The 14,625-nt window shown below is 51.5% G+C and overlaps 1 long non-coding RNA gene across 1 annotated transcript in view; it reads right to left on the reverse strand.

Annotated features, from left to right (window-relative positions):
• LOC116764405 overlaps positions 1 to 13,022 on the reverse strand; it is a 50,023-nt gene extending 37,001 nt beyond the window's left edge. The window contains exon 1 of the long non-coding RNA XR_004352871.1: positions 12,931 to 13,022. This is a non-coding gene — a long non-coding RNA (uncharacterized LOC116764405). The remainder of the gene's footprint in view (positions 1 to 12,930) is intronic.
• Positions 13,023 to 14,625: the final 1,603 nt, after the last annotated feature.

The raw sequence follows: 14,625 nt of genomic DNA on the forward strand, positions 1-14,625 counted from the left end.
GGAGGACAAACCAGCTGCGGGCCACGTCAGCGCAAAGAAGGGTGGAAATCATCTGCGAGGTGGCTTTTCTCTTTTCCTAAAGAGCCCTCCAGGGAGGTGATCGTTACTCCAAAGCTTTCCTGCGCCCCTGGGTTCCACCCGCCGGCTTCATGGGGTGTGTGTGTGTGCTCCATGTGGGCAAAGGGGCGGCAATATTCACATCCCAGAAGAGAGGAGGGATGAAGAGAGAGCAAAGGAGGCTATGATGGTCACGTCTGGTGATGCAAGATGGAAAAGGAAAGAATAATTGCTTTAGAGAAAAGCACATTTTCCCAAGACTTTCTGATATTAACCCAAACCCTTTTATCAGTTAACTCTAAGCACAATTAGGTCCGAAGACAAACAAGCCACTTGTCACTGTAGGAATAATTTTTCTTGAGAACATTGAAAGCAATTTTTTAAAGTAATGATGTATTTAAAGGGGAACCGTCAGGTCAGAAATTAGACTTTTTAAAAAATGTTTTGTATCTCTACTTTTCTACCTTACAGTGCTAAGCGAACCCTCATAAAAACCACTTGTTTGTCGACATTTCTGTTTTGTACTTCGGGTGCAAAGGACCTGATCTCTACACACCCTTCTGATACCAACAGCTCTATCTCTGTGCCATCAGTCGGGAGAGGCTTGGAGGCAACGGCCCCATCCTTCAACTCCGGTGCTTCCGTGGGAAGACAGGCCACCCACTGCCTGGAAGACCCGGTCCTTCCCCACAGCACGCTCATGGGGGTGTCCCCCAGACCCGCACTGTTAGGTCCACATAGCACCCACGTTCAGAGAACAGGAGAACAAACAGGCAGGCGAGGCCCCATAACACAGCCATCTGCGTGCAAGGAACCGAAGTCAGCTTGCAGGGAGCTCTGGGCTCAGCCCCACAAACGCCCCACACGCGCTGCAGAGATTCCGCTGCCACCCTCCAGCCCTAAACCCTAGCACGGCCCCTCCTCAACAGCCGACCGTAACCCACCAGGACTCACACAGGTTAAACGTGCAAATGTGCGGGACTGAGTCCCCAGAGGTCGGGCCCGGAAGGCCACGCGGATCTCAGGGACGGGGTCAGGCCTGGCCAGAGTCGGCCCCAGTGGAGAGCGGGGACGGCAGCCGAGAGTTGGAGGGGCAGGTGACGCCGAGAGCCGGGGCAGGCGCTGGGGTCCAGGGAATCAGCCCTGAGAACCAGCTGATGGGGAAGAGCCATCGGGAAGGTCTGAGGCTCCGGGCAAGTACTTTCTATCCGCGACATCGTCTGACTGCTCCTAACCTGGGGCGGGGTGGTAAGCATTACTGCCCCCATTTGACAGGTGGAAAACCTGAGACTCTGCTGAGTGACCTGCCTGAGGTCCCAGGTGGTCAGTGAGCAGAGAGAGCCGAGGCCTGAACTCACCCAAAAACCAGGGTCCCGTTCAGGTCGATCCGGCTGAACTCCCAGCCAGCAGGGTGAGGCACCACTCCAGCCCACCCCCCAGGGCTTTATTATTAGGGACTCCTGACATTTCAAAAGAAACTGTGGGCGCCAACAGCGAATTTTAGGTATCTCACTAGAAAAACACCCTGATCGGGCCCTCTCCCCATAAATCCAGGGCAAAAACGGGGCTCTCGTCAGTCAGGGAGCTTCCCTGACCATAGGGTACCCCAAACGTCCCATAACTGAAAGGAGGTGGCAGGACACCCAGCTAAGGAGTCGGGAGATGGGACTCTAGGCCCCCCGGCAGGCCTGGGGGGTCACTGGGCTGCTCCCGGGTCCTGGTCCGGCCGGTACGGCAAAGCGTGCCATGTCCTACAGGAACCACGCAGCAGCACAGCCTTCAGGTTCAGAAGCAGAGCAGCTGACTTCACCCCCCTCCCACTGCCCCAGGGACAGCCGACTTCACCCCTCGGCACCCCAGTCCTCACACCTGTCAAGGGCAGGGTGAGCCCTGCCTTGCAGACTGGCTGGAACCCAGGGAGACGGTGCAGGAGGGCCCAAGTGGTAGTGGGCTTCCTTCCACAACACCTGGCTTTGTCCTCCCAATTTGCCTAAGACAGACGCCCCATGAGCTCCCTATTCTGAGAGGGGCTTTAAGGGCAACTCCAAACTGTAAAGGAGATGGCTGGCCACCTCGAGGCTCAGACCCCTCAGCAAATGGGATTCTGCGTTGGTAGGAAATTTTCCCCGTGGTAAATATTTAAGTGAATGACCACATTCCAGCCGCTCTCGGGAAAGAAACCGTTTAAGAAAATCTTTGAGGAATTCTCCCTAAACGAAAAGGAGCTTTTCCCCGACCACCTAGCTCTGTGCATGTGGACAGCCCTGGGCAGCGCCGCTATTAAGGACAGTGGAGGGTTGGTGCCAGGTCACGACGCAGACGAAGACCTTCTGGGCTCCCCCAGCCCGATAGCTGCCCCCGACGGCTGAAAGCTGTGCGAAGGAAGTGAGAAATTTTAGGGCCTGTTTTCCGTGTATGGGGCAGCAGGGGAGCATGGGAATGAAGAACAGAACAGAATTTCTGTGTATTGTGGTCACTGTTACCAGGTTTCCAGAAGCCATGGAATAACTGGATTCTTTTGCCCCAAGAAGACTCAGAGCAGGCGCCTTCATTCATTCAGTCACTGGGCAAACATGAGCGAGCACCTTCCCTCTGCACGTCCTGTCGTTTCATCTCCATCTGGAGACCGGACGCTGCAGTCAGAGGGTCCAGGGATTGCTGAAGACTTCGAGGGCCCGGCCCCACGCGTGTCTCAGTCCCCACAAGGCAACGGGTGTCAGCTGGAAATGCACAAGGGAGAAGGAGGCAAACTTGTCCCGAGTTGCTCGGCCTGTGAGAGTCTGAACCCGGCCCCGTGGCCCCAGCCCTCTGCTGTTCCCACCATGTGGTCCTCGGGCCCCTCCAAGGGGACGTGGCTCTTGTTCCCACACCAGCTGTTTGCAAAGTGAGCCAGAGCTCCCCGAGCCGAGAAGCTGGTGTGAGCTGAGTGAAAACTGAGACCGTAAACACCCACTGGAGCCTTAGGAGGACCTGGCTTAGGAGGACCTGTAAGGATATGTTTTACTCGTTGATGCAGAGGATGGAAGCGAATACATGAGGGATCGAAACAGCAACGTGCCTTCCAGAGCGCATGGTCCAACCCTCCCACTGTACAGGTGAGGAAACCGAGTCCTTGAGGGGCTTCTCAACCTCCACACTTTTGCCACGCCGGGCCGGGTAACTCCGTTGTGAGGGGCTGCCTTGTGCACTGCAGGCGGCTTGACAGCATCCCTGACCTCTACCCCTGGATTCGAAGGGCACTCCCCGGCCATGACAACCAAGACGGCTTCAGACGTTGTCACATTCCTGGGGGCAGTTGAGAAGCCAGAGTTGAGGCAACAGAACTGTTTACCAATAGAGGCAAGACCAGAAAGCAGGTCTGCCAGGCACCAGGCTGGTGTTAGTACTCAAGGCAGGGCTGATCTATAGTCCATATAAGGGTCGCTACAACTCAGCAACAATGACGACAGCAACAACAAAGCTAACTTGAGAACAGGCAGAGGACCTGACTAGGCCTTCCTCCGAAGAAGGTACATAAGCGGACAAAAGCCACATGCAAAGATGCTCGGCGTCAGTGATCACCAGGGAAACGCAAATCCAAACCACAGGGAGGGCTTCCCTGGGGGCGCATGGTTGGGAGCCCGCCTGCCGATGCAGGGGACGCGGGTTCGTGCCCCGGTCCGGGAGGATCCCACGTGCCGCGGAGCGGCTGCGCCCGTGAGCCATGGCCACTGAGCCTGCGCGTCCGGAGCCTGTGCTCCTCAACGGGAGAGGCCACAGCAGTGAGAGGCCCGCGTACCGCAAAAAAAAGAACACAGGAAGACACCACCTCACACCCACCAGGATGGCTGCCATCAAAGGACAGAAGATAACATGCATTGGAGAGGATGTGGAGAAGTTGGGACTTTTGTGCACTGTTGGTGGGAATGTAAGTTTGTGCAGCCACTGTGGAAAACAGTATGGAGGCTCCTGAAAAAATTAAACATAGAATTACCATATGATCCAGCAATTCCACTCCTGGGTATTTACCCCAAAGAATTAAAAGTAGGGTCTCAAGGAGATATCTATACACCCTTGTTTATAGCAGCATTCTTCACAAAAGCCAAAAAGTAGAAGTAATCTAAGTGTCTACGGACGGATGAAGGGGTAAACAAATGTGGTATGTACACACAGTGGAACGTTATTCAGCCTTAAAAGCGTAAGAGATTCTGACACCAGCTACAACATGGATAGACACTGAGGACATTAGGCTCAGTGAAATAAGTCAGACACGAAAGGACAAATACTATAGGATTCCATCATGCGAGGCTTCCAGAGGAGCCACGTGCACAAAAACAGAAAGTAGAACGGTGGCTTCCAGGGGCTGGAGGAGGGGCCCGTGGGGAGCTGCTACATAACGGGTACAGAGTTTTCACTTTTAAAGATGAAAAGAGCTCTGGAGATGGCCGTACAGCAACGTGAATATACTTAACACTACTGAACTGTAGACTTAAAAATACCTAATACGGTAAATTTTATGTTACACGCATTTCGTCCTAATTAAAAATAAAATAAAATAAGAAACAGGGTTGGAAGTGATGTTCTGGGGGCAGGAAGCTGTTGTGTCTTTCTTTTCCCCGTTCGTGGGCACGCCACCTTGTTTTGAGTGGCCGCGTCCCCCAGGATCCTCCCTGTTGTCCCGTTGCACCCCAATCCACTGCTCTCAATACTTTTGCTCTGTGCCTCTAAAGCTTGGAGAGGAAACACCTGTGAGGTACAATATTTAGTAACTAGGGATCTTTAAAGCACAATGGTTAATTTATTGGATTAAATTGTGAATATCAATGGGCAGGACAAAGCCTCTGGACAAGAAAAACTTAAAATCAAAACAAAAAAAAGAGAAAAATGAAAACCTCTTCTCCTGAGCCTACTGGCTCTGGCTTTTGCAGATGACAGAGAGAAGCAGAATCAGCAGAGGCACTATTAAGATATTTTAACATTTTTGTTGATATGTTGGAAGAGTTCTCTTTGAGTTAGATTTGGTCCAGGGCATCAGGCGAGTCCTGTGAAGTGAGCCACGCTGGGGGTTCTCAAAGTGGGGGCCTTGGCCAGCCTACCAGGACCACACTGGAAATGCAAGTTCTCAAGCAGCACCCCTGACTACTGCTTCGGAACCTCTAGGGTAAGGCCCAGAGATCTCTAGCTCAACAAGACCTCAAGGGGATTCTGAAGCACCTGAAATTTTGAGAACCACGAAAGTGCCAGAGAAACTACAAAATCTCCTGAGACTATTCCGACCAAGGAGGTCCTTATTTTGCCCCCAAGTGGCTGCAAAGGGCCACAAAAGCTAAAACACAGAGGAAGCATGAAAACACCTGGCAGTGATAGTAAATAAATACTGTGACCCATGTTATTCCAGATAACATTCTCCAGGTTCCGACTCCAGCCAGTCCTGGAGGATTTACCAAGCTAATAAGAAAAATAGTGACACCACCACCAGCTTCTCCATTCCTAGTGCTTGGTGGTGCCAGGCCCTGTTCCGGCAGCCTTACACAAGCTGGCCCTCTCAGCTCCCACATAACCCTGGGGTACAGATGCTGTTTTATCCCATTTCACAGATGAGGGCACTGAGGCACAGAGGTTTGGAAACCTAGGCAGCACCAGATCCAGGACTGAACCTGAGGCACATGGTCCAGGATCTGTGCTCTAGGTCATTACCTTATGCTGCTGGAACTCCTTCAGCAGATTTCAAACCACAGGGACCAGCTTTTCCTTCCCCAAACCCTAATTCACACCGTTTCTAGAACTATCTTCGGAAACAGGAACCCAGTCACCCCCTGCCTTGCACGGTTTGTGCACAGGCACAAACCTCTATTGTGAGGATGAAATGCAGTGACGTGCGTAAAGCCCGTGGCACTGTGCCGGGCACGGAGGGCTGAGCTGAGGCTCTTCCTGCAAATATCAAACCAAAGTATAGGCCAGCTGGACCATCATCTGAACACACAGTGAGAAGCAACTCGGGAAAGAAACAGGAGAGGAGGCAAGGACAGAACAGGGAGGGAGGGGCTCGGGGGAAGCCCCGCGCCAGGCTCACGTCAGCCATGCGGGTGTCCAGGGCCACAGGGCAGACGGAGGGCGCGAGGACCCCACCTCCGTAAAAACCAATCGAAAGATGAATTTGGCTTCTGTCTCTCTTGCCCTGTGTCCAGTCCGTTCACCAAATCCTGCTGATTTCAACCCCAGTTGATAACGTTCTCGCTTACATTAACCAGTGTCCATCCATCATTTAAATACACGCTTTAAATAAATTGACTTATTTTATTATTTTATTTATTTATTTTGGCTGCATTGGGTCTTCGTTGCTGCGCGCAGGCTTTTCCATAGTTGCGGCGAGCGGGGGCTACTCTTTGTCGCGGTGCGTAGGCTTCTCATTGTGGTGGCTCCTCTTGTTGCGGAGCATGGGCTCTAGGCTCGCGGGCTTCAGTAGTTGTGGCTCGTGGGCTCAGTAGTTGTGGCACGTGGGCTCAGGAGTTGTGGCACGTGGGCTCAGTAGTTGTGGCCCGCGGGCTCCAGAGCGCAGGCTCAGTAGTTGTGGCGCACGGGCTCAGTTGCTCCGCGGCACGTGGGATCTTCCCAGACCAGGGCTCGAACCTGTGTCCCCTGCATCGGCAGGCGGATTTTCAACCACTGCTCCACCAGGGAAGCCCACCAGTGTCCATCATTTAAAAGCCACGCTCCTGCAATGAAAGATCCCAGACCAGCTTTTCCATCCAGGTAATCACGAGTCAGGCAGTGAGAATCCTGCATCTCGAGGACAGCGCTTCCGTCCTCTCTTCCTCGCACGCACATTCTTCCTCCTTGTCACTCAGCCTCTCATTCTTTCTCTCTTTGTTCCTTCTCATCTGGCTGTTGAAAAGTTGAGAGCAAAATTCAGCAGCCACTTTTAGCAACTTTCTCAAATCCTAAAAGGTATTTTTATTCTTCCTTCTTGTGATTATTAATTTGTTATTTACTATTATTTACTTATTACTATTTTCATTATTTCATATATGATCTAACGTCGTAAGCCACCTTGAATCCACCTTGAATTCTGGAGTCGAACAAATATAAATAAATAATAGATTCATACTGAATGCAAGACATTCCCTGAAAGTATTTAGAAATAAAGAGAGAGGGAGGAAGTTGGGATATGAAGGCCTGATGATTTTTATTCTTTCCCTAAAAATTACAGCTTTTCAAATATTGCTGGTAAACTGAGGGTTCCACTCACATAGGTCCTCGGGTCTTTGTCTATTAAGAAATTCTATGACCTTCTTGAAACTGAAGGTTTTGAAACACCAAAGCATAAAAGTTGATAGAAGGCACTATTATTTGATGATGGTAACTACAGCTCAAGTGTAACAGAATTTTCGTCCTACAGGGAGGCTCTGGGGCTGGTGAAACCCCCACGCCTTTCACGCTTCCCTAGCTGGCTTGTGTGCTGCACCACAGGGCACTGAGCTGCAATGCCGGGCGTTGACTGAAGACGTTTCGATGAACTCCAGACTGTCTGCCATCCACAGCGGAGCCAGGCCACTGCAGAATCAATCCTGAATCCTGAGGACCAAGGAAACACTGCCGAAGGGAGCTGCCTTTATTTTGTGCTTTTAATGATTGCTGAACTCAGAGGGGGACCTAGATTACTATGAATGTTTTCTCAAAGAAAAGCAAAATCTAATCCATGAAAATAACAGGTAATTATATAGAAAGAGGTCTGAAATATTACCTCCCTCACAGAGCATCTCAGCGCATGGAAAGGCCCTCCATCCTCTCGGGGACGTCCCCTCAGATGGATCAGTGCCTGTGGGCCGGGCACGTCCAGCCGTGACTACTGTCAAACCACAAGAGAACTACTTCCTCCCCGGACCATACGGATGGCGTCAACTCTGCAGAGGCAGAAAGCAAACCCTCCACAAACCGAAGTGCTCTGTCCCTTTAATTTCTTCTCCTTGACATCAGATCTTACCCACACCACAAGTCACAGGGAAAGGCGATCTTTCATCAAAGCACAGAGGAACCAGCAACGCAGGAGAAGAAACCACACTCACGTGATAATACTTGTAGCCTTCCAGAAAAAGGTTTCTGTCTGTGCCTGTGGACTGCACATTCCCAGGGCGGCTGCCACCAGCGGTCCAGCAACCCCTGGGGCGCCATCCAGGGCTGTGTGCCTGCTCTCCCAGCACAGTCGGTAGCCCAGCACCACCAGCCATGAAAACAATCCACACTTAAATTAATTCATCAACTCCTTCGTGCAACACGTACAAGACAGGATGCTACTGCTGTGGGGAATCACCTTCCGCTCCAAGGGGTTCACAGCCATGGCTTCTAAGCAGTAGGACGAGTGTAAGTAAGGCATGTACTTGATTTCTGGGAGCAGCCCTTCAGTCGACGTAACTGGGGAGACTGCAGGTCATTGTCGTTGGGAATTACTGACCAGGAGCCAGACGGATGTGGACCTGGCCCCTGCCCCGCGGTGCCAGCATAGGGCGCGTACAAATCACTCACACCCTTGAGTCTCCACTCCCCCGGTGCCTGGAACTCAGTTCCTTCCCTCATTTTATAAACGAGGAACGTTAGGAAGAGCATGGATGAGAAGACCAGCACCCCGACTCCACGCTCTGTAAGATGTAAACAACCGATCTCCTCTTGCCCCCAGAGAAGGTGCAAACGAGGCCACGGAGCAGGGCGGGGCAAGCTTGTGGCCAACCTGGGGCTGGTGGGGAGGAGGCGCCGGCCGTGACGGGGGCTCAGGCAGTTCCCAGCCTCTCCTGGGTCAAGTCTCCACAATGCCGCTCCTTCTGGGAAGCGAATTTCTAGAACGGGCAGCGTGTTTGCACTTAAACAGGAGGATGAAAGGCAGCGCAAGGTGCACCTGCCGCGGTTTGGGGATTTTTCCATCAGGAGATCGTGGGCAGTCCTGCTTTTTTCCATTACTGACATAATCAGGAGTGGTCCCTCGTTTTAGCACAGACTACCCCAAAGTCACAGATAATTGGCAAATCAAGTGCTAATTGTAAGCAATTAGAAATGGAGTCACAGCTAAATCGCAGCGCGCTGGAGGTTTTATTCTTCATACAGTGCTAAACAGTAAAAGCCTCGTGTCGGACAGAGATACAAAGACCAAGGAGCTCTCCGCATTGCTCCAAATGGATGGGACACGGCTGTGCATGCCTGCCCATCAATGCCTTGTCTCGGTGGAATGGAGCCATTTCGTTTCCTGTCTCCTGCCTGAAATAAATGCCAGCAGAGGGGAAATGATGGGGGGGGGTGGGGGCGGCGGGCAGTTGGAAGCAAGGGGGAGGCAACGTGGCCGACAGAGAAGTAAGATTTAAAGCATCGCAGACGAGCTTCTCAGCAGCTGCACCGTCCCTTCCAGACAAAGGAGATGCTGGAGGGGAGAGGGCAATCCCCCCAAATCCTGTACCCCTGCCCTGTGCCAGGAAGAGGCTCTCGGGAGGGGAGGACCCCTCGTCCAGCCAGTTCAGTGCCCCAGCAACAGAGAAGGCCCTTACACATCCTCAGTAAGCCTGCCAGGAGAAACAATGGATTCCGGAGCAGAGAGCCTGGGAGGCCGGCCAGGCGCGTCCTGGTCCAGTAAGCCTGCCAGGAGAAACAATAGATTCCGGAGCAGAGAGCCTGGGAGGCCGGCCAGGCGCGTCCTGGTCCAGACGACGCGCAGGTGTGACTCGTGCGCATGGGCCACTCCCGCGGCCAGAACCGCTGCAAATGGCAAGAAGGGCAAGACAGACTCGGGGACGCCGCGGGCCCTCCCTGGGACGGCAATTTCCTTCTGCCCTGGCTGCTTTTAAAACCCCTGTGCTCTTTACGGCTCCTCTTAACTGCGGTGGAAATGAAGCACGGAGGTCAGTGTCACACGCGCACACACAAAAGCTGCAGAGGACAAAGAGCCCTCCGTGTCATTGTCTGCCCGGGAAAGGAAAGACAGATGGCCTCTGCGACAGGCTGGGTAACGTGAGCCCGAGATCCAGGCCACGAGGACGGCCTATCACCAAAGAATAAATCTGAGCGCGCAGCAGAGTAATCACTTTGGATTAAGGCCACATTTCCAGAGCCAGGAGGAACAAAGGCCGTTTCCCAGAGCCCGCAGAATAAATACCAGTAGTTGCCCTTGGCGAGAAAGGCTTGCAGAGGAGACGACCAGCACACCGACCAGGGCAGGGAGGGCTGGCCGCCACCATCTGCCGTGACCTTTGCGCCGTCCTCCGGCCTTCAGTCCCTCCCGGCCTCCCGCTCTCGGGACCCCTCCTCGTGGTGTAGGCCGGGCCCTTTCCCGGGCTGGCGCGCTCCAGGGAGCCCAGCTTTACCCAGAGCCAGACAATGTGGGGAGAGAAGGAAAAGCAGCAGGACTGTAACCCCTGCGTGGTCTCACGGCCCCCTGGGGGCTGCCACCCTCCAGCCTGGAGCTTTCGTCTTTCCACTCTTCTAAAAGTACCACATGCTTATTTCCAAATAAGAAGTTGTTTCAGCTCCGGGCACAGGCTGCCCTCCCCAGCCAGGGCTGATGGAGGGGGCCCGCTCATCCCGGGGATCCCCACGTCCAGGGAGGGAGCAAACGCAGGCCGCCCGGACGCCCTCGGTTAACCACCCAACCTCTGTGTGCTCTCAGCATCCCCAGACCTCCCACAGCGGGTCCCCCAAACTAGGAGAAGCCCCTCTCTCCACAGGCATCAGAATGTAGCCCAGAGTTTGACTGTTCAGGGAGCGCCAGGCCCTCGGGGAGAAGCTGACGGTACCGAGGAAACAGCGACTCCTTCGTGGGGATGGCGTGGGGATGCAGGAGATGCCCTCTCGCGGGACCCAAACCTTTGGTAGAGCTGCTTTTCTGGAAACCTCTCCACATCGGTTGCCTGCACCCACCTTCTTAAACAGAGCACAGTGATACCTCTCAGGTGATCTCTGATGAGCTAAAGCTGACCAGCATCCCTGCCCTGGGGGCCTCCCTCCTCCCGTTCCTAAACGCAGAGGTCCCGTCTGCCCCACAGAGAGGTGGTCACAAATAAAAACCAAATGGGAGGGACTTCCCTGGTGGTCCAGTGGTTAAGGCTCCGTGCTCCCACTGCAGGGGGCCCAGGTTTGATCCTCGGTCAGGGAACTAGATCTGACATGCATGCTGCAACTAAGACCTGGCGCAGCCAAATAAATAAATAAGTAAATATTAAAAATAAATAAATAAAAATAAAACCAAGTGAAATGTGGGTGTGAGGCACCCAGCACGCATGCGCTAAACAAATTCCGGGTCCCCCATCTCTCTTTCTCCCGGCCTGCCGGCCCCCTAGTCCCCAGAGACTGACTCTCTCTCTCTCTCTCTCTCTCTCTCTCTCTCTCACACACACACACACAAACACACACACACACACACACACACACACACACACGGACGGAGGAGCTGAAAGCAAGGCAGGGCGTCTGTCCTAAGATAAGTGATCTCAAGTCGATGCGCTCTGGATAGCCCCCCAGATTCCCCCTACACCAGGCTGTCAGAAGTCCTTTCTTGCTGCAGTAAAGCGTCCCTCGCGCCGGCACCCACACAACACTTCAGCGCATTCTCCAGGCTCCTGTCCAAGCCGCTAGGTGGCCGGAATTCTTAACCAGAGCCGAGATCGGGCCGGCCTCGGGTGCTCTGGCCTGTGAAATTTAAGCGTAAGGACTCAATCTATAGCTTATTTGGGCGCAGGCCTCCAAGGACCCCTGAGGCTGGGAGGCAGGCAGTTCAGCTATGAGAAGCAGGGCTGGTTATTTCGCCTCACTTTCCTCACCTGCCCCTGGGTATTCCGCGTGGTCCAGATTTAGGGACAAAAACCCTCCTTAGGGGTGCCTTTCTTGCTCATTTTTTTACTTTCATAAAATCTACGTCTCTGAGCAACTGAGAATTATTTAGCAAGTACAATGTGTTAAGCACGTGACCACGTTTTAAGGAAACTTAAGTTGTGGAAAGAGAAATAATAATGACTTCTTTGAGGGGACAGAGGGACCAGGATCTATAGAGGAAGGGGTTTACTTTTTACTCTTTGACTATCAAATTGACTTTTTTAGTTTTGAACATAACTTACCTTTTCTTTGAAAAAAAAAAGGAAAATTAAAATAATTTGATTTTCATGCCTTTTGATCCAACTGTCCATGTTATCCTATGCATATCCTCAGAAATCACTGCCAAAATGTACATGAAGAAAAGAAAGATATTCATTGCAACGTTTTTTGAAACAGCAAAACACTAAAACCACCAAAGTGTCCATAAATAGAGGACAGAGGTGGATATCTACAGTCATTAGAGATAAAGGAGGTGAGGGACTTCCCTGGTGGTCCAATGGTTAAGACTTCGCCTTTCAGTTCAGGGGGTGAAGGTTCGATCCCTGGTCGGGGAGCTAAGATCCCACATGCCTCTCCGCCAAAAACCCAGAACATAAAACAGAAGCAATACTGTAGAAGACTTTAAAAATGGCCCACGTGAAAATAAAAAAAAAAGAGAGAGAGAGAGAAGTAAAGGAGTTGGGAGGGTCAATGTGGGAAAATCCCAGGATGTTTTAACTAGGAAGAAAGGCAAGTGAGGCACCGACAGTGCTGTAGATTACCTTTTTCCATTTAGATATTTTTAAAATAAGTAAAAGGTTTCTTGGGAAAGAATCACAGGAACTCAGTAGGTGCCTTTGGTGAGATGGACTGGGGGGAAGGGGGTTTTACTTTTTATTCTGTGTTATCCTGAACTAGGTGAATTTTCTCCCTTTACACCTGTGTATTGGGAAGAAAACTGACACGTTCTGTGGTTGGACGCGGTGCAGAGTCACACGGGGCTTCCGGTCCAGACCTCGGTTTCCTCCGAGGACCTCTAAGCCCACTTCTCGGGACCCCAGCACTTACCCGGAAGGCTGTGCACCTTGACCTCCTGTGGTTCAGCGTGTGGAAGCATGGACCCTGCTGTCTCACTACCTCCACCTTCCCTTTTCTCCCAAATTGCCCAGCGGAAGCTCTTACGCTTCCTCTTCCTGTCGGGTGCCAGCTTCCGGATGGGGTACCCCCTCCCTCCCAGGGGTGCGCGGGCTTCGTGGTGTAGCAGAGATGGAGGACGGGGAAAAGTGAGAGCAGCCAGCTCCCCTAAGAGAGAGCTGGTAAACGAAGATATTTCAAAATATTGTTCCTGGGCAAATATTTTAATTTTTAAAGAAAATATCAATGAGGGATGCCCAAGCGGGGCTATTTAGTGATTTCTTTTGTTCTCTTCTGCGACACCATCAATATTTAAGATAAAAAACAAATGTTTAGAAAAGTCTACAATTATCAATTTAATCAGAAGAGGAAGCTTGAAAACGAAACACATTCCAGCAAGTGAGTGAAGGCTTCATGGAAAGGAGGGGTCAGGGCTGAGTGAGGTTGAAGAATGAGGACGATCTGGAAAGATGGACCAAAGGAGGAGCATTCCGGGGGGCTGACCATGACCCAGGAACTGGGAGGTGGGGTGACATGAGGCGGATTCAGGGCACAATAGGTTTCTGATCATAATGCTGTCCAGACAAAAGATCCAGGCCAGAGGAAATGTACCTCTTCTTTTTAACTTTTTAATTTTGAAGTAATTGTAGATTTACAGACAGTTGGCGGGAAACGTACAGAGAGTTCCCACGCACCAGTCACCGGGTTTTCCCCAAAGGTAACACCTTGCATAACGACAGTGCAGTGTCACCACCAGGAAGCTGTTATCAGTAGCTCCACAGAGCTAGTCAGTGTCCCCAGTTCTACGTACACTGTCAGGGGGAGTGTGTTGTCTTTTTTTTCACTCGGCCTAGTTCCTTTGTGATCCAACCAGGCTGTTGCAGGAAAGCAGAGTCCGTCCCTTCTTGTTGCCGAGTAGTACTCCGTGGCATGGTACACCACTGTGAATAACCTTTCACCCACTGAAGGACAGTTAGGCGTTTCCATTCCTCGGTTATTATAAATGAGGTGGCTGTGAACATTCGTGTACAGATTCTGGCATGAATAGCAGTTTTTGTCTCTCTGGGATAAATGCCCAGGAGTGCAATTGTTGGCTCATAGGATACTGAGTTGCATGTTCAGTTTTTTAACTAAAATGTTTCCCAGAGCAGCTGCACCTTTTACATTCCCACCAGTATGGGGGATCTTGTTTCGCTGCATCCTTGCAGCAGTGGGTGTTGTCAGCTTTTTATTTTACACATTGTGATAGGGGCGCAGTGAAATCTCACTGTGGTCTCATCTGCATTCCTCGATGGCTAATGATGTTGGGCATCTTTTCATGAACTTGTTTGCCATCTGTTTAGCCTCTTAGTGAAATGACTATTCCTGTCTTTTGCCCATTTTCTAGGTGGATTGGTCGTAGCAGTTGTTTTTTAAACTGATGCTTATATATTCTAGATGCAAGTCCTTTTTCAGATATATGGTTTGCAAATATTTTCTCTCAGTCTGTCATTTTTGTTCTCCTAACAGGAAACTTTAAATTTTGATGAAGTCCAATTTATCCATTTTTCTTTGTGGTTCATTCTTTTGGTGTCAACTTTAAACACTCTCGGCCTAGTCTTAGGTCCTAAAATTTTCTGGTTTTGTCTA

The sequence above is a fragment of the Phocoena sinus genome, chromosome 13 (genome assembly GCF_008692025.1).
Source record: "Phocoena sinus isolate mPhoSin1 chromosome 13, mPhoSin1.pri, whole genome shotgun sequence".
Lineage (NCBI taxonomy): Eukaryota > Metazoa > Chordata > Mammalia > Artiodactyla > Phocoenidae > Phocoena > Phocoena sinus.